General features: G+C 42.7%; 1 protein-coding gene across 12 annotated transcripts in view; it reads left to right on the forward strand.

Annotated features, from left to right (window-relative positions):
• Positions 1-23,628, forward strand: part of PLEKHA6 (pleckstrin homology domain containing A6) — a 216,325-nt gene that overhangs the window by 69,952 nt on the left and 122,745 nt on the right. The gene's annotated exons all lie outside the window — the stretch shown is intronic.

The following is a 23,628-nucleotide window of genomic DNA, read 5'->3' on the forward strand; positions in this document are numbered from 1 at the left end:
GGTTTATACCCATATGGGAGGTTACCTGAAACTGTACCTATCTGGCTGGCACACTGCCATTATGATCAGGAAGTGGAATTCAAAATTTGTTGCTGCACAGAGTCTGTCGCCTTGAAATATGTCAGCATTTCCTGGGCAAAATGTGTAACTGTAAACATATACACATTCTCATCTAAATGTGAAAAGGGGCTTTTTGGGTATGCATGTTAGTGAATGGATTACTTGATGCCATATGTCACCAGGCCCTTGTTGATGTGCTCACTGCCCCATACTATTCAATGCTTTATTCACCGCATTCCACAATAAAATACCTATTTTTCATCTGAAATGTGAGGGGGCATTCCTGATAGCTGATAGCTGAGAACACACAGACTCTGGTTATAGATTCTGTCAGTGAGTTAATCTGTGGCGAGGCTAATGCTGGGGGCTCTGCCTTTGGAGCAAAAGGTAGGATTGGCAGTGCGATCCAATGCATGTTTGCTCTGGCATTAGTCCCACTGCAATCACAACTCTCCCAGGTAAGTGCGTATAGGATTGCAGCTTTAATTTTACTGACCCGTTCAGGTCTACAGTTTTTATTTTTGAAAATTATACTATAGGCACCCAAAACCAAGCACCTACTGCCATTGGCTCCAGTGAAACTGATGTAAACATTTGCTTAACCATCCAGAATCATAAAATTGTAGAGTGGAAGGGACCCAAAGGGCTTAACTTTGCCTGGATTGCACCCTTTGTGTTTTGTTTTCTTGCTGCTTTTGTGTGATTGTTAGCTTTGCTTGCAAGTTGCCCCAAGAACTTAATGACAAAGCAACTAATATATATGATTAATAAATGAATACTGTAACTATGATTTGATACTGTTGTCGTCTACAGAAGTGTACTCTGAGCAAAAAAATATTTCTAGCCTAGTGAACAATGCCAGTGACTAAATCCTGAGATGAAAGGCAGAGGTCTCTCTTTGAACAGCTTTTTCAGAAGATGTTTTACAGCAGGGAGAAATACTACATTCCTAACAAGTTTCTTTAAAATGAATATGAAATCTGGGTTTGAAATGCATGTGTCATAGGGAAAGATGTCCACAGCTATACACAACATCTACAGTCATGCAGCCAAATCAAAGTCTATCAGTGAAAACTTACTGGCCTGTGTCAACATTATGACAGAAGACCTCCGCCCAAGTGTGCCCGCTTAATGGTACAATGCCAATTCTCTTACAGGTGCTTCAAGTTGCTGGTGTGTACTGTTTTATTCATTTTTTTAAAAATCTACTGCTTTACCTGCCATGGTCCCACTGGCGGAGGAAGAGGAGTGTGGGGGGAGCACACCACCCCTGGCAGCGCAATCCTGGTGGGGTGCCATCGTGGCTGCCGCCTGCCTGTGCTGGGCGCCAGACCCCTGCAGGCGATGCCTCCCACCCCCGGGATGCGCTCCAACCCCACCCCTGGCTGCTCTCCGTCCCCCGGTGCCGGAGCATGAAGCTCTGTCACTGCATGGCCCTTACTTGAAATCTGTTGGACAACTTTGTTTTCAAGATTGGTATTTTGGAACTGAGATGGCCGTGGTGCAATTTAGAATGTCACATCTTATATGAAAACATGCTTTTTCAGCTGTAAAAAAATGAATTTGAAGTTGAGATTTCAAAACCTTGGTGGGGCATACCATGAGACTGCATGGATGCAGGATTTGCTCGTTAACATGTCATCTGGGTATCTTACAGACTTTAGATATAAAATAAGAGGGTTTAATTGTCCTCTAATGAACATTGGAAAATGTTTGAGATACCAAATATCTTAGTGGATGTTGTTGAGGAAATGGCACTCTTGGATCTACAAAATCTCAGAGGAGTTATTGTGAGCATCAAGGTTTGCAAGTTTGTCTCCATTGGGCCTAGGAGCATTCATATGAATGTCCTGCAGAGTGCTTCCTTTCTATGCTGCAACCAACACTTTGAACAGTGATATAATGCTGAACCAAGCCATGCTTAAGACCTGAGAGGTTGTGTTATGAAGTTTTTGGGTCCTTTCTCTTTGCCACGATCATCGAGAAATGACACCCAGGCATGCTAGGCGGACAAAGAGAGCAAGGCTGTGAATATAGGGATGAGCTTGGTTCTCAGTGGCTCACTTGGAATTCTGTATCACAATTTTGTGTTTGTGAGGGGGCAGACCTACGGTTTGCAAAACCTACTAGTCTTGGGTTTCATCTCCTTTACAGCTGGAGGGCATCATTCATTATGCAGAAGTGCCATTTGGCTGATGGTGGGTAGGAGAATCACATCCAAGTTTCTCAGCCAAGCTTGCATGCATTCAGTGCAGAAATAAAGAAATAAAGGAAAGGGGGAGCAGTTTATCGTAATTGCAAGTGGTGGGTGCTGTGTCTTGATAGTTTATTATAACTATAGCAATGATATCAAAACAGGTTAAGCAATAATTTTTCTTCCCTCCCCACAAGCAAAGAGATTTGTACCTTACCTAGCACCGTGTTTAGAGCTATAGCATTAGCCACTTAAAAGTGTTCATGAAGAAGATTAAAAAGGATTAGGCAAATTAATGGAGAACAAGACTATCAACAGCTCCTAGCCATGATGGCTATGTTCCATGTCCACGATCAGAGGCAATATGTTGCTGAATACCAGTTGCTCAGCATCGCAGGTGTCCAGTGTGCTGTGGCCCTCAAGTCCTGCTTGCTGACCTACCCTAGACATCTGGCTGGCCACTGAAAGAACAGGATGCAGGACCAGATGGGCCATTGGCCTGATCCAGCAGGCCCTTCTTGTGGTCTCAACTCTTGTGTGTTTGCTTGAATGCGTGCATGTACATAAATGTGCAGGGTGACTATGCACCCCAATCTCTTCAGCCCTAACCTTGTATTAATTTTCATACTGCTTCAATACCATTTCATAATAAAAACTTCCATCTGAACTGGGAGCTGCTGAAAAAGCCCATTACAGGTCTTGGCTGCTGTGACACTGGGAGAGGAGCTAGACTGGATGGTTTTTGACATCCTTGATGCACGCTTGACACACAGAAGCCATACAAATCAGGAACTAGTAAGCCAATCCCCTTTTGTCGATTGCTGGCTGTCAGGGCCAGAAACAGAATTTGAAAGGTAAGCTGCTGCCTATCTGTGCACCCAAAGCTCCTGCTTTACATTTTATGTTTAGAACTGAGTGTAGGAATTCTCTAATATTATTCAGGTTTTCCAATTCTTAAGAAAGGCTAAGATATCTGTAATTTGGGGGTGGGGGGAGAGAAAATCCAATAATATTTAGTCCCTCAGTGAATGTAGCCTCTCTGGCTTGGATTTTTCATTTTCTTCCAGACACAATACATATCCTAGAAAGCTAACAGACCAATCTTAAAATGTCTACTTGGAAGTAAGCCCCATTGATTTCAGTGAGATTTAACTCTCACAGAAATCTTTCTAGGATTGCAGTTTAAGCAAATGAGTGAAAATGTATTTAATGTCACAGTGTAAAGCACACATAATTACTTTTAGAGGGCTGATTCATTTATTTAAAATATTGGAATCTCCCGTTGTCTTGTCATCTGAAAAAGAAAAGTTACGTGGTGCCAATTTTACAGGTTAATCAGCTTGGACTTCGGTCAACATTAATTCACCCAGCCTCTCCCACTTTTTAATCAATCTGCTCAGTTGCAATCACTCCTTTTGCCTTAATTGAGCTTGCAATTAAACCTAATTTCCTCTCTGGAAAATGTCCCCCCTCCTATAAAAGTTACTGATTTTGCAGGCTGGGTTGAAACTAAATCAGTCCTCACTTCCCATCCATACTCATGGGAAGCTAGAGGGGTGTGTGGAGTGTGTTTCAGCAGGGCTGGTTAATGCCTTGATGGCTACCTGCCTGTTGTAGCTCTGAATTTATCAATATGCTTATTGACACAGTGTCAGTCCCTCAGTTCCAAAGGCTGGATAGGATTTCCACATAATCTGACCTAGGAAAGGCACTCTTGGCAAAAAAAATACGGTAGTCTAGAAGATAGATTTTAGGGACTGCCCTCCCTCTGGATCTTCCTTGATTGGCTACCACCAGGTAAATGGACTGGATGTGATGTTCTTGTCCTGTGGTTGTATCTGCAAAAATTCCAATTCTATTCTAGGCTGTACCCAGAGAAGTATAGTTGGACACAGGGGAAGTAATAGTACTGCTCAATTCTGCCTTGGTCCACTAGCGAAGGAGTGGGGGTGCGGAGGGAGCGGACTGCCCCCAGCACCACCATTCCGGTAGGGTGCCATCGCGGCAGCTCCCCCAGACACGTGTCACCCCCCCCGCGTGCCAGGTGCCCTGCCCCCAGAACATCCGCCACGCCCTCGTGGGCGGCGTGCCACACCCCCGCCTGCTCTCTGCCCATAGTAGCTTCGCCACTGCCTTGGTCAGACCACATCTGGACTACCACACCCAGTTCTGGGTGACACAGTTTAAGAAGGATATTGACGAGCTGGAACGTGTGCAGAGGAGGGCAACCAAGATGATCAAGGGTCTGGAAACCAAGCCTTATGAAGAACGGTTGAGGGAATTGGGTATGCTTACCCTGGAAAAGAGGAGACTGAGAGGAGATATGATAGTCATCTTCAAATATCTTAAGAGCTGTCACATAGAAGATGGAGCAAGCTTGTTTTCTCCTACTCCAGAGGCTATGACCTATGCCAATGGATTACAAGAAAGGAGATTCCAACTAAACACCTGGAAGAATTTTCTGAGGATAAGAGCTGTTCAGCAGTGGAATACACACCCTCAGAAGGTGGTGGACTCTCCTTCTTGGGTGCTTTTTCAGCAGAGGTTGCATGTCCATCTGTTATAGATACTTTAGTTGAGATTCCTGCATTGCAGGGGTTGGACTAGATGACCCTTGGTCCCTTCCAACTCTATGATTCTCTAATGCTTTATGGCTACCTGTAACCTGCTTCCTCATCCACACCTGTAGTCATCCAGTATCGGCTCATGGGTCATTGCAACACAATTGGTTAATATACTTGGGCTAACTTCCGGTGGTGAAACATTATGAAAACGTGATTCATTAATTTTATTTACCTGTTGTATGTTTTTGTACCCTGTTCTTCCTCTGATCCAGAGTACAGTGTGTCATGCACGGCTCATGCTGGAGGAAGTACTCAGACTCAGATTTCGTTTCTTGCTAAAAATATTAATGTCCAAATCAGTATGGTACGTGGGACACTGGAGCAGCAGGTGCATGGCATGACCAAGCAAGCGAAGACATTGGTCCATCAGCTAACATAACATAAGGAAGTGGTGCAGGCACAGTTTCAGTGCAGCAAGCAAGATGCATCTTGGGATTGACCAAGGAAGCAGGAATTCCTCCCAGTGAGCTGGACACGAGCTGTCTGTTTGTACTTGTCTGTGTCCTAGGCAACACAGAAGGTGGCAACACCAGCTCGGAGCCAGACTGGGTGCCTCCTGGGTAGGCAGATGTTCATCACCGGGGTTGCTGAAGGTGGTGGTGCCAAGCTCAGAGGTAGAGTGGTATTGGGACTGCGACTGAGGCTGGCGGGGGTGGCTTGGCAAGGGGTGGCTGGGTGACAACCTCCCTGGGATCAGAATCCTCACCTACAGTGTCTTCCTCCAGCAGCTCTGATGTTTTTGGGGCACAGACACAGCTAGCTCCAACCTGATGAGTTGGGTCATCAGCTTAGGTCCTCAGCTGGCAACTTTTCAAGATCCTCCCATCCCTTCTTCTGATCTGACTAGCCCCTTTCAGGACATCTCCCCGGGGCTTCTGACATAGGACAGCTTCACTTAGTGAACCACTAGAACAACCATCTAAAATAAACAAAGCAATAAAAGCAAACCCTCCAAGTGTCCCTATTTTCTAGGGACTTCCCTAATTTAGAGAAGCCATCCCGGTTTCTGATTTGATCCCGGAATGTCCCGCTTTTCCTTAGGACGTCCCTATTTTCATTGGATATATGTTGGAGTGTATGGTAGGATGTCCCTATTTTCATTGTAGAAATGTTGGAGGGTATGGAGTTAGCCAACCCCCAAGCCGTCTGAAGGCAATCCTGTATAGGGAAGTTTTTAAATGTTTAATATGTTTTTATATACAGTGATACCTCTGGATGTGAATGGGATCCATTCCGGAGCCCCATTCACATCATGAGCCGAACGCAACCCACATCTGCGCATGCACGGGTCGCGATTCGCTGTGTCTGCGCATGCGCGCGACGTCATTCTGAGCGCCTGCGCATGCACAAGCGGCGAAACCCGGAAGTAACCCATTCCGTTACTTCCAGGTCGCCGCGGGACGCAACCTGAAAACGTTCAACCTGAAGCGACTTTAATCCGAGGTATGACTGTATGTTGGAAGCTGTCCCAAGAGTGGCTGGGGCAACCCAGTAAGATGTGTGGTGTATAAATAGTAAAATTATCATTATGGATTGGGATGTTCATATTTTCATTGGAGAAATGTTCGAGGGTATGTAAAACTATTGCATTAGCAGGGCCAAATTCTACATTAGGAGAATCAGATATGATACATGGCTTCTACTTGACTTTTTCCATTTGATGGGCTGCCCAAGATACCTCAAGATGCTACAAGCAGCACCCTTACTTGGGCTTTCTTGCTGCTTGTGTTAAAGCTGATTCCCTACAGAAACTAACAATATGGGCCCAAATTCTCTCTGTGCTATTTCAATTCAACTGGACTCTCGTTGTGCCTCCATCCCAGGGACAATACAATATAAACCCTTTGCTGAGCCCTGGATCTATGGGTAGAATATCCTCCAACATTTCTCTGATGAAAATAGGGATGTCCTAAGGAAAAGCGTGGCATTCCGAGATCAAATCGGAAACCAGGACAGCTTCTGTAAATCTGGGACTGTCCCTGGAAAATAGAGGAACTTGGAGAGTCTGGCAGCTGTTCCATTCAGAGGCAGCTCAAAATCTGCTGCCGCCTGAGGCAGAACATCCAAACAGTGTTCCCCACAGTGGTAAAATGACTGAATTAACAGGGAATGTGCTGTCTTGAATGGTACTCCTCATCTGAGTCACTGTGCCTTAACGTTTAGGACCCGCCTTGGTTCCGATGGCAGCAAAGTTCAGGTGCTAGTCATAGTTTGCATCCCTGCAAAACAACAACAGCAGGGAGAAGTCTTGGGAGAGTTTCCCCAATGGGAACAAGAGTTAAAATCCCCCCTGCAGGGAGCATGAGGAAGAAGGGCCATCCATGCAGTCTGGCGCTGCAGAGCAGTAAAACCGCCTTTGGGGAGGCAGCTTGCAAGGTGAGCCAGAGTAAACAGTACATCGTGCCTTAATCTCGAGCTGCCATCAAGATAAGGCAGCAGAGTAACCGCCACTTGCCTCGCCCAGTTGTGTGGGCTTTTTTCGTCAACCCACACCTTGGCACCAAGGTGTGTGACTGGCTCCTTTTGAATCATCACAACATCCGTTAAAAAGAAGGAGACACAAACAAACAAGTGATTTTTAAAAAATATGTGGGTGGCAGCAAACGTTATTGCTGCTGCCACCTCCCTCCCTGACTTCCTTGTCCTGCTCTGCTGCTGGTGCCATCTGAGGCCTGCTGCTTGCCGGTTTGTTTACTAACACTGATGTGCTGCCCTTGTACAGCACAGGTGGCTGCTAGTGCTTGCTAAAGCTCTCTTGTCTATTTCTGGCACCGGCCACTTCGCTTGGCCTCTTTCTCTCTTTCATGTTGCTTCTGGTAATGATAATCGGGCAAGGAATGTAGTTCCAGGTTGGGAGCTGAGGGTGGCCTCCCCACCCCCTTGCTGGCACATCTGACCATGAGGTTTTGTTTAAAGGGGCAGTGCCCCAAGGATATCAGAAGGGCCACTAATTAAAGCTGATGATTACTGTTATTACTCAGTCTTGCACTGTCTGGCAATCTTCAAAGCAGGTTTGGAAATAACTGCAACATGGCTGTAGAAATGCCTGCTTGGTTGAGATACAAATAGACGTCTCTTGCCACACGTTTCCTCTTGTTTATCGTGGCGACATTTTGATCACATTTCCTGCTCTTAGGCTTGCTTGTTACTCCTTCCAGTGTTAAAATAAGGAAAATGCACCCATAGTAAGGGATTACTGTATCACTCACTGAGCAAGTAGTACCGATTTAGGAGTTCTGGTATGGCTAAATTATCCTTGCTTGCTTTTGAATCAGAGTCTAGCTAGTTGTAGTTGTAGTTGTAGTTGTAGTTGTAGTTGTAGTACAACACTCAAATCCCTAGACCACACTGGCTGCCCCGTCGCGAATCAAGTAATGCAATCGCAAAGAATCCCATAGTAGTATTGAAAGTGGAATTTGCTGCCAAGGAGTGTGGTGGAGTCTCCTTCTTTGGAGGTCTTTAAGCAGAGGCTTGACAACCATATGTCAGGAGTGCTCTGATGGTGTTTCCTGCTTGGCAGGGGGTTGAACTCGATGGCCCTTGTGGTCTCTTCCAACTCTATGATTCTATGATTCTATGAAAGACTTCTGCACGTATTTTCCAGAGAAGGGTTCTAGATATAGCATGTGCACCATGCAAGCAAAAGCTGCCTAGGATTGCATTGTCCTTTATCCTGATGAAATTGTGGACTCTGTGAGGATCGCATTACCATTTCTCAGGTAAACTCTTAATGGCCTCAGTTCTCCTTCAATCCCAAATAATATCTAGGTGGTGAAAGCAGTAAAACTGAGCTTGGCAAACAGTTTTTGTAATCTTGGGCTGACTTCTCCTGGCCAAGGTGTGGACAAAATTGCTGAGTTGCATCTTAATGACAGGCTTCAGCCCCAGAACTTCAAAAGCCCTTGGGGGCATAAAAGGGTGTTTAATGACCAGTTGGGAGTGCGCGTGTCTCATTATCTCAAGATCATTTCAGGCTTGCGAAATGATGATGATGCTTCTTAACATGGTTACTGCACCTGTTTTTCTGCTGCTTGCAGAAATTAAAGGGAACTGGCTCAATTAAGCCACGATCTGGGATGGAGACATTCTGGCTGCAGCCTGTCAGGGGGTTCCATCCTCATCTTTGCTGCAGATGTCAGCATCTCCGGTGTCGCTGCAGAGATGTAGCTCTGTTTATGCAAAGTACAGGCCTAGATAAATATAGTTAGCTCTGTGTTTGGTTTCTAAGGGGTATTTGTATGCTCATTAATGTTAATGCGCACATTTGCAACTAGATCTGAAGTTGCAGCTATGTAAACGCTGGACTCGGTAAGATAATGCACATTTATTCCCATTCATTTTTTTAATTGCTTTTTTGCATTAATGATTCAGACCACCTTGGTGCTAACCAAAATGAGCAATGCAGCTTCTTAAATGTCTGTTGTTGGGAAATTAGAGATTAAATGTGTTTGGAATTTTTTTTTTGTTTTTAAAATCCTGGTTTATGAACATGTGTATGTTTCTGGCATGGTGTGTGCATGATTTAGTTTAAGGATGCTTAGGATAACACTTGAGTGAGATGGACTGTCAATAGCACCATTGAAGAGGGAAGTGAGTGGAAGGGAAGGCCAAGGAAATGACAGGGAACCTGACAGTGGAAGTATATTTTTTTGGTTACATACCCTGCAAGTGTCCTGGAAAAAACAGGACATCCCGTTTTCCCCTTGTGAGAGCATGGCTGCCATTTTGGTTGTGAAATCGAGCGAGATCTCGCATTCCTATTTTGGGACACAACATGTTGGAGAGTATGCTGTTATTGCTTCTTAGGGGCAGAATCTGTTTACTCAGTGGTGGTCTTCCTCACCTCCTGTACAAGCTTTGCAAAAAGAGTCACTTCTGTTTTCATGGAAACACTGGGAATAAAGTGGGAGTGGGCTGTACTTTTTTTTTTTTTTAACTAAGTAACCACCCAACCGGTTTCATGAACCAGGGTTGTAGCCAGCCTTCTTTGTTGGGTGGCTTCTTCTTCTTCTTCTTCTTCTTCTTCTTCTTCTTCTTCTTTAAAATAGAATAATGAGAAATCATTGATTCCCTCAGAATCGACATGAATAACTTTTTGTCAGAAAAGTCAAAGAGAGGGCCTGTGTATATTTTTCTCTCAGTGCACTCACTGACTATGGCAGTCTGGTGCACCCAAATGAATTTTAGAGTTGCGCTCCTTGAACAGCAGTTCCCAGGCTACATAACAAAATGCTTTCTGAAAATGAAGGGGATTCCATCTGCTATAGGGCAAGGGTGGGGCACATATTTTTCAGGCCAAAGAGAGAAATGGTTTTGTGTATAGTATAGCATAGTATAGTATAGTATAGTATAGTATAGTATAGTATAGTATAGTATAGTATAGAAAATTAGCCTACCTTTTGTACAGGTGGACTAGTTTGTATACACACTCACAGACCCCTCTCTATGCCCCATCCAGGCAAACAAGCGGCGTGATCACAATTCAATGGCACAGTCGAGCTTGTGCTCCAGGAGGTCACGGTGGAGGGCCGGGGAAGGAGGATGTTTGGGGAAGAGTCCTAAGGATCAGAAAGAGATGCCTGCAGGGCCATGTTTGGTTCCCCCAAGGCCAGGTTTCCTTGCCCTTGCTGTAAGGATCTACTATTCAAGAGGGGGAAATAAAAGAAACACACCATGCACTCCCAAGACCTTGGGCACACTGGCCAAAGGCACCGTTGCTAATCTGGTCATTTCTCTTATAAGGGAAGGACTATATGGCCAAAACCATGTTGGGATCTTGAAAATTTTTGAGGAACGTGTTTTTTCCTTAAACCATTCAGACAGCAGTAATCCGTTTTGGAACTTTTTACATCAGATCGTAGAGTTTGGGTGTGATGTCCTTGCCTTTTTACAAATGCCCCATCTAGGGGCAGTAAAATTCCCAATTTGATGAAGGAGATGCTTGAACCGCTTTAGAGCAGGATTATAGTCAATGGGAGCATTTGAGACTTAATTGTAAATATAGCCAGGTTTTGAGTCATGTGACTTTTATATCTTTATAAGTGAAAGGAACTCCTGGAATTCAGCTTTCTCAAATCAACAGTAAAAGTGTACTCTGAATGTTGAGTTGGGGGGTCTTCTGCTTCCACAGCAAAGGGGTAAGGGGCTTTAATAAGCAGAGTCAGACCCTGCAGCATTCAAGAACAGTACTTCACCAGCCAATGTGAACCAAGTTTAGCTAAGTTATGCTGTTAACTAAGACCGGATATATAAAAGGGATCCTTTGTGCATATCTGCGTATGACTGCTACAAAGCATCCATAAGTTGAACCAGGAAAATTTTTGAATGTGCTTGTTCATGTGGTTTTCAGATGGCAGCAGGAAGGAGAGAGTGCCAATTTTCTCACTTGCATTTGCCAATTTAAAGACTGATTCATATGGCTGTTTTTTTTAACCTGCCAGCAATGGGATTGCCCTATTGGCAATGAAACTCGTCCATGTTGCCATACTATAAACACCTGTCAGTGCCCTCACAGGATTAACTGGCCCAACGAACTAGTTAAAATTAATAGTCCACTCAAGGTAGCTTCAGTCATGGCATCAACCTGTGAAGTTGTCATATGATTCAGCCTTAAGCTCATAGGAGATGTTAGGATCGCAGTGTTGAGGATACATACCACCCAGAGGATATAGCCACCCAGAGTGGCTGGGGCAACCTAGTCAGATGGGCAGGGGACTACTGCTAATACATGTCTTTGAGACTTTACACCAGCCTTCCCCAATCTGGTGCTCTCCAGACTTTTTGGATTTCAGCTCCCATCTGCCCCAGCCAGGCTGGCCAGTGGTCAGTGATGATCAGAGTTATAATCAAAAACATCTGGGGGGCACTAGGTTGGGAAAGGCTTCTCTACCAAGCTGAAGGCAAAAGTGCACTGGGGTTTATACAAGCAGCATAAACCATTTGTTTACTCCTGCCTGATACTGTTGTTGACAGGTAGAAAGCTCTGTGCAACGGCATGATTGATGAGTTCAGTATGCATGGAATCTGAAAGCATGTTGTTGCCTGTGTTGGGTAGTAAAACAGCTGACAAGCAGAGTAGTCTGGGATGCTTTTCTAGAGATTATCTAAGCATTAGAAAAATACAGCTACAACCAGCCATAATCTAAAACCTGCTGGAAGAAGTGGCAATCTTTTGGCATAAAGCAGTAGGATACTTTGTGAATATGTTTGCGTTTGGGTTTGGGTTTGGGTTCATCCAGAGAGGCTTATGCATCACTAGGGAAGTTGACATGTAAAAAGAGGATACAGATGTGCACCTGCTAATTTAGAAATAAATGACTGCAATGTAGCTAAAAAGCATAATACACCTCACCCTAGTGGGGAAGACTGTGCCCAAGTGATGTGTGTGCTTGCCTAGTTTGCTCTCCAGCTGCTAACTGTGGATGGGCAGCTCTCCCTTCCTACAGTTCCTTATCTTTAAACTGGACTGGGACCGGACAAATGCTCAGAACTCCTATCCCAGGCCTCTAGCTAGCTTCCAAACCCAACTCTCATCCTTTCTCCTTCTGAGCATAGAAAGCTGTGCAGAGAGATGAGATTCAATACTTGGCATAAAATGGCTTCAAGACTTTTTGCTCCTCCACAGCTGCACTGCAACAAACGATGCTACAGTTTGGCGCTTCCGGCCCTGGTTTTCAGAGGAACCGCTTTATCTTCCTTCTTGGAATTTGCATAGGATTTAGCTTCCCCAAGGACAAAATGAAGTAAAAGCAAGGACAGTGAAATGTCCAGCAGCTGGTTGAAGTGTGAATGTGCTACAAAAGGCCGAGATCAGCAGCTTAGCTGCGAACATTGCAAAACTTCCTTCTCTCCTCCCTTTACTGAGGATGTCCCCATCTTTTCAGGAAAAGGGGGAATCACCTATGCAGGTTCTGGGGTATTTAGTCAGAGAGCTAGCAGGATGCTAATAAAAGAGCTGACAAAGAGCAGTAAAATCCTGCTAGTTGCTATAAGAAACAGCTCTCCTGGGAAATTTAAAATCTGCTGTATTAACTTTGCCTAAATCTCCAGGGTTGACACTTCCCATTCTGTCTGAGAAGGGAAGTGGAAGAAGGAAAGCCTTAGTTCTAGTTATCTCTGGTGCTTTAATATGGAATCTGTTGCAGTAATAATAATAATAATAATAATAATAATAATAATAATAATAATTTATTATTTATACCCCGCCCATCTGGCTGAGTTTCCCTAGCCACTCTGGGTGGCTCCCAATCAATGTTAAAACAGTACAGCAATCTGTTTACATCTTAAATTCTGCAATGTCCCTGTCCTTATCATGCTTCTATGGCACTGGGAAGAAACTCTTGCCCTTGCTCTACAGATGCCGATGCATCAATACTTGTGGCACCTTTGCAGTGCAAATGCCTTGTTTTGACAGTTTCTCTGCCTTTGGAACTTACCCCAGCTTTCAAAGCAAGCCATCGCAAGGATATTCTGATGCTAATGCTTTCAGTGAAAAAGCTGGTATAGCACAAATGCTAGCAAACACTCAGGTGCTCCTGTCCTGCTTGTGGCTGGTGGGATATCAGAGGTGATGTTTGGTAGATGGTTTGGTTTTCAAAATTTTGCTCTCTCATTGTGCCTTTCAAACAACTACAGTCTGCTTTATTGTTTATCAACCAGCTTCTTCATAGTATTAGCCTGGCTTTTATTGATTGACCTTTCCCAGAAGAGCCACTACATCTCAACATCTCTGCCTCATCCCCACCCCCACCCCCAGTTGATTCTGCTTTATGAAAATCGGTGGTTTTTGTGACTTTCATTCAAAGAAAATTATTGCCCTTTTCCTCTTTCTTTATATTTTTTTAATTGCATTTTTGTTTATTCCAGGTTTGGTTGATTTGCACACCCACCTTTGGTTGCTCAATTCCATATATATATATATATATATATATATATATATATGAATAAATATTTTATGATTTACTACACTCAGTAAACAATATACATGTTCTAACGGTGTTGAAAACATCAATATTTAAAGTTGATGTTTGAAGATTTTATATAAGCAAACTATTTTGCTATTACAAAGCTGGAATAAACATTATAAATGGATAGAATATATATTTATATTTTTACAGGACCTTATTTTAACTAGCTTTTCACTATGGAGTGTGTTGACTGGAGAGCAGAGCCTCAGGCTGGGCTACAAACTGAGCATCCTGCCAAGGACTGTTACACCCTGAGCCACACTTGCTTGGGGATCACAGCTCTTTGGATTGGGAGGCAAGGTGCCAAGGATCTGGCTAAGGTTTAAATTGTACATTGTGAGCCCAGGTTTCCCCAAACTCAGAAGATGGGAGAGATTTCCTGTTTAATAAGGTGTATTGCATGTTTAACACTGTCCGTGAAAGGGTGGCAGGCAGACTTTACCTTTCAGCTGGCAAATATACAGGAGATGATGAAATAAGCAAGGAATGTTCCTGGGAGGTAAGCAGGTTGAAGGTCAGTTGCCTTAGGAACACTTAACTGGAGCCAAAGAAAGATAGCCTGAAACAGTGTCACTAAAGTGCAAAACCTTGTTTAAAGGAAAGTACCTAGTGCAAGATGGAACTGAATTTTCCAGTAGGGTGGAGTTGGGTAGCAAACAGATTTAGCCATCATTCAGATCTGTTGTTCTTGTTGGCATCCATCTGTCTCTCGAGACAACAGAGTGCGCCTCTGTGGATGAAGTCAAACCACTGCATTCGCAGCACTGAAGTGATCTTCCTGGGGTGCAAGTCTGGGCAGTATGTATGGAGGTCCTGGGCTGCCCAGACAACAAGGTCCTCCTCTCAGCCTCACTGTTGTGGTCCAAAGGAAAGCAGACAATATGTTGGGCGCCAGTTTGGCTGCACGAGTTGCTGGAAAGAGGCGTACAGTGGTACCTCGGGTTAAGAACTTAATTCGTTCTGGAGGTCTGTTCTTAAGCTGAAACTGTTCTTACCCTGAAGCACTTTAGCTAATGGGGCCTCCTGCTGCCGCTGCGCCACCGCTGCACGATTTCTGTTTTCATCCTGAAGCAAAGTTCTTAACCCGAGGTACTATTTCTGGGTTAGTGGAGTCTGTAACCTGAAGCGTATGTAACCCAAGGTACCACTGTACAAGGCTTCATCCAACCATCTTAGGAACTCCATTTCCTTATTTGTGTAGGCTTTACTCCTTTTTTTTTTTTTTAATAATTTTTATTAAAGTTTTAAACAACAAAGAAAGAAAAGAAAAATGTACACCAAACATATCTCAAAAAAAGATAACAAAAACACAAAAAAACAAGATTCAACAATAAAAGAACAAAAAACATAACAATTAAAAACCATATCTCTTTTCCATTACCGTTTTTTAGTTACTTATTTTCTGGACTTCCTCATACCCCCCTCTTTTGTATTCCAATTCAAATTGTTTGTCCAGCAATTTCTTTTCCACTTTTTTAATCCCAATCTTTAGCTTTAATAAGATATTGAAATATATAATTTCAACTTCTTTAAACCTGATCTTTAGTCTTAGTATCATATAACATTAAAATTTTCCCTCTTAATTTCAAATTTCCATTTCTTTAAACATCTTTAATCTTAATCTTTAATCTTAGTCTGTCATTAACTTTAACCTGTACAGCTGGAAACCACTTATTTTCAATCCAACATCGCTCTAACATTCTTTAATTTTGCAATGTTTCTGAAGATAGTCTTTGAATTTCTTCCAATCTTCTTCCATCGACTCTTCTCCCTGGTCACGGATTCTACCAGTCATTTCCGCCAATTCCATATAGTCCATAAGTTTCATCTGCCATTCCTCCAGCGTGGGAAGTTCTTGTGTCTTCCAATACTTTGCGATGAGTATTCTTGCTGCTGTTGTTGCATACATAAAGAAAGTTCTATCCTTTTTTAACACCATTTGGCCCACTATGCCCAGGAGAAAGGCCTCTGGTTTCTTAGGGAAGGTATACTTAAATACCTTTTTTAATTCATTATATATCATTTCCCAGAAAACCTTAATCTTTGGGCACGTCCACCATAGGTGAAAAAATGTACCTTCAGTTTCTTTACATTTCCAACATTTGTTATCGGGCAAATGATAGATTTTCGCAAGCTTGACTGGGGTTATGTACCACCTGTATATCATTTTCATAATATTCTCTCTTAAGGCATTACATGCCGTAAATTTCATACCTGTGGTCCATAACTGTTCCCAGTCAGCAAACATAATATTATATCCAACGTCCTGTGCCCATTTAATCATAGCCGATTTTACCGTTTCATCCTGAGTATTCCATTTCAGCAGCAAGTTATACATTCTTGACAAATTCTTAGTTTTGGGTTCTAACAGTTCTGTTTCCAATTTGGATCTTTCCACCTGGAAGCCAATTTTCCTGTCCAATTTAAATGCCTCCATTATCTGATAATAATGAAGCCAGTCTCGCACTTTGTCTTTTAGTTTTTCAAAACTCTGCAATTTCAATCTATCTCTGTCTTGTTCCAAAATTTCCCAATATTTCGGCCTCCATATTGACCTTTTTCAAGGCTTTCGCTTCCATTGGTGACAGCCACCTTGGGGTTTTGTTTTCTAACAAATCCTTATATCTTAACCAAACATTAAATAGCGCTTTCCTGACAATGTGGTTTCTAAATGCTTTATGTGCTTTGACCTTATCATATCATAGATATGCATGCCATCCAAATACATTATTAAAACCTTCCAAGTCCAAAATGTCAGTGTTTTCAAGAAGTAGCCATTCTTTCAACCAGCAAAAGGCTGCTGATTCATAGTAAAGTTTAAGGTCTGGCCGGGCAAATCCACCTCTTTCCTTTGCATCTGTTAGTATTTTAAATTTTATTCTAGGCTTCTTGCCCTGCCAGACAAATTTAGAAATATCTTTCTGCCACCTCTTGAAACAATCCATTTTGTCCACAATCTGCAAAGTTTGGAACAAAAACAACATTCTAGGCAATACATTCATTTTTATCGCAGCAATACGACCCAGCAGTGAAAGCTTCAAATTTGACCAAATTTCTAAATCTTTTTTCACTTCAGACCAGCATTTTTCATAGTTATCTTTAAATAAGTTCCCATTTTTTGCTGTCATGTTAATCCCCAAATATTTAACTTTCTTAACCACTGTTAAACCTGTCTCATTCTGAAACCTCTCTCTTTCAAACGGTGTTAAATTTTCCTCTAAAACCTTGGTTTTTAACTTGTTCAATTTAAATCCTGCCACTTGACCAAATTCTTGAATCAGTTCTAAAACCCTTTTAGTACTAGATTCTGGCTCCTGTAACGTCAATACTAAGTCATCTGCAAATGCTCTCAATTTGTACTGTTTAGTTCCGACCTGTACACCTTTAACCAACTGGTCCCGTGTAGGCTTTACTCCTTAGCCTTTTCTTTTCGCAAAGATATCCCACAAGCCAGCAGAGGTCTAGAACCAGAGTTTTTCTTCTTCTAGACAGGCCACCAATCCAGGCCCCCTCACTTTCCTCTACCACACAGGCAGAAACCGCCTTATTGACTGTTGGGCGCCACTATTGCTCTCATCTGCTCAATCTGTCAGAGCCTGTCTTTGCATACAGAAGTCCCTAACTCACCGAGGGTTTGAGATCCACCAGTTACCTTCACCTGGTTAGGCAGCCAGTCAAAGCCATTCCTGGGGTGTAGCTGCTGTCACATGCTGACAGCTTCTAAGAGCCACAAGTGACAGCTGAGTGCAGGGTGGGGACCAAAGGATTGTTGTTGTTGTTGTTGTTTTATTGTTCTACTTGGTGTCTATTTTTAAACACACCTGAATAGCTTCAAAGTGGAAGATACATCTTATTCTTGCCATTTAAATGGGCAAAGCACTGTATAATTCCCTCGCACTTCAACAGCCTCCAGCATTTGATTGCAACAGAATTCATTAAAATGTTAGCCAAGCTATTTAGCGATGAGCAGATGGGGCAGTACCGGTACATACAATCTCAAAAGCAGGCCTCCTGAATGAGTGACCCTGGGCCTTTTACTTCTAAGGAATGTATGTGAGGTAATTTGCAAGCCACCCCGCACCCTCTGCACTCAGAATGTGCCACAAGACCTAGTAACTGAGATTCTATCAGAGTCCGTCCAACTTTAATAGTGTTGTAGCAGCAGCTGCCTCTATGATCTCATCTATAAAATGGACTTGACGATATACTGTTGTTTTAAATGAAACTAGGTTCCAACTAGTCATTTGTATGTGCGTGCTCTTGTAATCCACTTGTTTTGCATGGAATGCTGCTCTGCATTCAATCTATGGAACATTTGCAAGTGTTAACACCAATGCTGGAGCCATTTGGATTTGTGTTGTACTGTAAATCACTTCAGGATGCCTCAGGGGAAGTGATTCATAAATGAAATAATAATAATAATTTTCACAAAGGGCATGAAAATTGGCACTGGCGTTTCCCTGATCTGTCATTCAAATGTAAAACTTGAACATTGTTTAGCATCTCCACTTCTATCCTGCATTAGCAGCAAATCAGATATTTGTAGATATGATTTGAGAAACAATCTGGAGAGGTGTAGGATGGATCGGTCCTTAGCTCTGTGGGCTGCTTCACACATTAAGTTGCAGCAAAACTGCTTTTTCTCAGAGTTAGGGAGCTGTGGCCAATAACTCCCATTTCCTGAGTGAATGCTCTGGCATATAACATGGAGAGGTCAAGTCTATGCACTGCATGTTTAAGGTGCGCATGTCAAATTTTTCATGTATATGTCATATGTTGAAACTGTCTGCAGGTCAACAGTTAAAACCATGTTATAGTGGGCTTGAAGAGACCTTTCCTCTCCTTCCTTACACTTTCATTTGGGAACCAAGTAGGCCCTGTTGCAAAAGGTACAGTCAGATCCCATTCACAGAGGGAGTTGTTAGCTACTTGTCTGATGCGAGCAAGCCAGACATGCTCAAGGCATTCTCCTTGGCAGCAGGGAAGCTGGATTGGAGGGAGGAGGAGGAGAAGGGAAGGGAAAAGAGAAGCCAGGATATTTCAGCAATGCACATAACACTCACTGCTGTGGAGGTCAGCGCCTGGACACAGCCCTTACAGCAGGCGATGGAATGTAAAGGGCTGGGCTTTGCAGCAGGAAGAGAGCAGAGGAGCTTTGATTCTTCATAATTAAAACAAACCCAGCAGCCGCAGAGAATCAATCACAGTTCTCTTAAACACTCTTTGCTCCTGTGTTGAGGAAGGAGACAGGCAGCTTCTGGGGAAGGGATTTCACAGTCCAGCTGTCTCCTCCGGGTCATTCTGGTGCTGCTCAGTACCAGCCAGCCCAGAAGCGTAATTCCTTCTGTAAAAGTGGGGTGCAGTTTTACTTCCTTCCTTGCCTTGGGCACAAGATTACACTCTTGTACTCTTGACAAAACACAGGTATATCCCTGTGCATTTTGGTATCAGTCCCAGGGTTTTCATGTTCTTCTATTATCATAGAGCAGGAAGGGACCCTGAGGACCATCTAGTCCAACCCCCTGCAATGCAGGGATAGGCAGCTGTCCCTTATGGATATTGAGCCTCTAACCCTTGTTGAAAACCAACTGGGGCTTAACGTGAACAAGCAGTGAGTTATTGTCACTGAAAGTTCTTGCACTGGTCCTTCCCACTGCTGCTACACTGCTGAGAAACAAGTCTGCGCCTGGCCGGTTGTGATGTCTAAGCCTGGGCTTATGGCTTATTTATCTCCAAACAAACCAGGAGCTGTAACCAAGGTTTGTTCTTGGCTTTCTGCTCATGGTTTTTTTGTTTTTTTTTTAGAGAAACAAACCATGTGCCAGGGTCCAGACATCCTGACAAGCCAGACTCTGGGCTGTTTGCCGACAGCATGGCACATGAGGAGTGAAGCGAGAACTTTTCTGCAGCAGCCACTGGCACACTGTACATTCACATTTAACTATAGCTTGCTTTTCAATAAAGTTTCTTTTACCTGCAGACCACCCCTCTGTTCAATGGGGTGTACACCCAGAATTGCAGTCAGGAATTAACTAATCCAGAATAATTATCACCTTCTACTGCCTTGCTCACAGACTCTTCCTGCTTCTGTGGTTTGAAAACATGAAAGAAATCTACTCTTATATCAACTAAAGCCACTGGGTCTACTGCTAAGTATGACTAATTATAGATCCAACCCTATAATGATACATGCTTTGCTATGTTACAGGGCAGCTTTATTCATTAAGGGTCTTATTAGTAATCTGCCTTAAAATAAGACCAAAATTGTATGTGCAGATTTGAGGGTGGTGGCTAAAGAAGGAATGCATCACCTGGGGGAAACCAGAGGTCACAGATCTGCATAATATTTGTCTACATTTGGTATTAAGCTATACATAATTTACTATAATTTAGATAGGAATACAATCAATCTCCCTATTGTGTTCATTCATGCTTTTTACCTCTGTTGTTAGCCATCTCGAGCTTTTTAGAGGAAAGGTGGAATACAAATAAACAATTGGGAAGATGGTGTCCTGTTTGGTTGCTCAGTCTGTTCTCCAGGTGTTCACTGTTGATGGGCAACATCCAGACCTCTGTTCTTCTTCTTAAGCTTCCTTAGTTTTAAACCAAATGTGGGGTTGTATGCAATGAAGCTGATAGCACAAGCAGCTCCACCTGTGCCATGGGGCTTCCTTGCCCTTTTCCTGTGTTCTTCCCCCACTCTTTGGGGTTTCCTCCCAGCTTTCTGGGGCAGAAATACTTGAGGGAGGCAAGATGCAAGGAGATGGGGGAAGAGTCATCCTGCTGCACAGGCAGAAGTTCTTGCACTAACAGGATGCTTTCAAACAGAGGACTGTCCTTAGACTGCCCTTCCAAACAGAGGGATATTCTCTGTAATATAGGGTACCTGGCCACCTCAGCACAGTGAAATGCTCAGCAAGAGAGGCTGTCCTCTCTGGAAAATCAATATCCCCTAGAACAGTGGTGGGCAGACTTGAAGCTTCTTTGGGATCTTCTTTGGGCATTTTTGCTTGAACCCCCAGGTCTCAAGGCATATGCTTGGAATTAAAAGAAGTCTGAGAATTTGGTTTGAACTGTGGCTTTTATGGGTGTTGTGTAATTTACATGGGCCTGCTTTTGTTTTTGTTTTAAGGCAAATTATGACTACTTGCTATGGAGAAAGATCTGCCTACGTGCAAGATAACATCTATAATTTCTCACAATACCTGAATCTATCCATCTATCCTATGTGCCTCTACTGTTACTTTCTTTTATAGAACAAGTTGATCCCATACAATATTTCTGTATTGGAGTCATGCACTCAAAAGCAGCTGTCCATGACATGTACAGATAATAATTCTTGCGTGCATGTGAAAACAAGCACTGAAAGCCATCCATGTGGAATCCCCGTTTGTAAAACCTGTGAGAGACAGGGCATGAACTACAATTGTATTTGATCTTTATTATTTCATGTATGAATTGCTTCCCATGAAACATCCCCAAGTGATTAACAGCAGAAACACCAGCAACAGAAACATATATAAATACAATTTCCAGTTCAGTGGAGATATGGACAGGGATGAAATAAAATCTCCAATTAAAAGGCTTGTTGGAAGAGAAAGACCTTCCACAGGTACTGAAAATATAACAGAGATGGCACCTGTCTGATATGGAATGGGGGAGTGTTTCAAAGGGTCTCATTCCTACCGCATACAGAGTGGGTCTTCTGATGTGTTGGTATCTGTGGGAGGCAGTATATAAAGAGTAAGATTACCTTTTTGGTATCCTGGTCCCAAGCTGATAAACCTTTGTATACTAGTGCCAATATCAGATCCCCAACTCCCACTAGCCCTAGCTAACATGGCCAGTGGGTCAGGATGATGAGAGTCATTCAGCAGCAACATGTCGAGGGCAACAGGCTTGGAGTTGTTCTAGGCGAATTACAATATTGTCAGTAAGGAGGTTGCACAGATAGTTGAATTGATGAAACAGATGCCAAGCTAGTCAAGAATGTGGTGGGTCTCTGTCTCTCTCCTGTCTCCATAGACTGAAACCACAAGATGTGATGGTGTAATTTAGGGTCATGCCAATTACATAACACCCATAGAAGCCACAGCTCTCCTGCTATGGGCACCTGCCTCATTGATTCATGCCTTTTGGAAGCTCCTTGCAGTGAGTAACAAAGGGATGTTTTAAAACGCGCCACACATTAATTTTTCTTGCATAGATGATCTGGGTTAGTCTCCAGATGATGCTGGACTCCAACTCCCATCAGCCCCAGCTGGTGTGGCCAGTGGCCAGCCATGATGGGAGTTGGAGTCCAGCAACATCTGGTGGGGACACCACATTGCCTGTCCCTTGCATGGATAAGACAGGCCCAGGCCAGAAACAGAACTGGAAGTTGTGCTTTTCATTCACAATATTGCACAGACGAGTGTTTCTCAAATGTCCTTTAGGGATGCGTCAAACAGGGAAGATGTCTTATTGATTGTAAATCTGTAAGCTACTTCTAAGAAAAATCCAGCCAGGTAAAACCAACAAAGTATCTGGGTTGCTGGCCACTTCTTAAAGACTTGAGGACACTTCGGGAGACCCTGAAACCAAAGATTTTTGTAGGCTCTGTAGGACCTTTACCATTGACAGATTTATTGTAGCATAAGGTTTGGTAGGCTGGAGCTCATTAAAAATAAAAAAGAAATGTTTATGACTATTATTATTATTATTGCAAGGGAACTCGGTCCCATGACAGCTGGAGCACAATAACTCTGTGCTACAATGTTTACAAAAAGTGAAAAGGTTCAAGACTCCCAAAATGCAGGTTGCGTTCCTCTTCCTGACCTGTTGATGCTGTAGCTAAAAAAGAATTTTTCTCTGTTTTTGTAAATAAATTCTTAATCCCCCCCCAAATCAATAAAATAAGGATATAAAATTCAAACCACCATCTAACATTAATGCTTCTAATAAAAAATCATACTATTTTACAAACTTTCTTTTGAGGTTCTTTAAACCTCAGTACTTCCTTCCACCGCCTTCTACTGGTTCTTTACATCTTACATCATTCTCTGCATTTTGTTATCATTTTTATCCACTTGTTACACCTTTACATTCTCTAATTCTTTACTACTTACAAGTGCTTAATCTAAACCTGCCAATGTACCAACTCGTTTACAGTATTTCTGCACATACACAATAATTTTCCCCCATTCTTTTTTAAACTTCTCATTGTCAAAGTCTCTTCAGTTTTGCCATCAGTTTTGCCATTTCTGCATAGTCCATAAGTTTTATTTGCCATTCTTCTGTTGTTGGCAACTGTTCTTCTTTCCATCTTTGGGCTACATAAATAATTTCTTCTGTTCTTTGGGAATTACTGTTCCTATTATACCTAGTAGAAAAGCTTCTGGTTTCTTTGCAAAGGTTAGTTTAAATATTTTCTTCAATTCATTATATATCATTTCCCAGAAGCCTTTAATAACCTTGCATCCCTACCGCATATGATAGGGTGGCTAGGTGGAAAAAAGGACAGTTGTATAAAAGAGGGAATTATAAGAGGTGCAGCTATCCATCTTGTTTCACTATGTATTTCTCTTCCATAAAACACTGCTATGGTACTTTTAAAAAGTGCAGCTTATTCATTATGTAAGTTTTAGGGCTTCAGGGTTATTTATTTACTTAGACAATTTATATATCTCTTAACTACAATTGTCTATAAGCAGTGTACAAAGAACGCAATACAATGAAAATAAACATAGTTTAAAACAATAAAAAAATAAGCCAGGAAGCTATGTTTGTTTGTTTTGGTAGGACT

This window comes from Podarcis pityusensis (assembly GCF_964106645.2).
Source record: "Podarcis pityusensis genome assembly, chromosome: 6".
NCBI classification, from domain to species: domain Eukaryota; kingdom Metazoa; phylum Chordata; class Lepidosauria; order Squamata; family Lacertidae; genus Podarcis; species Podarcis pityusensis.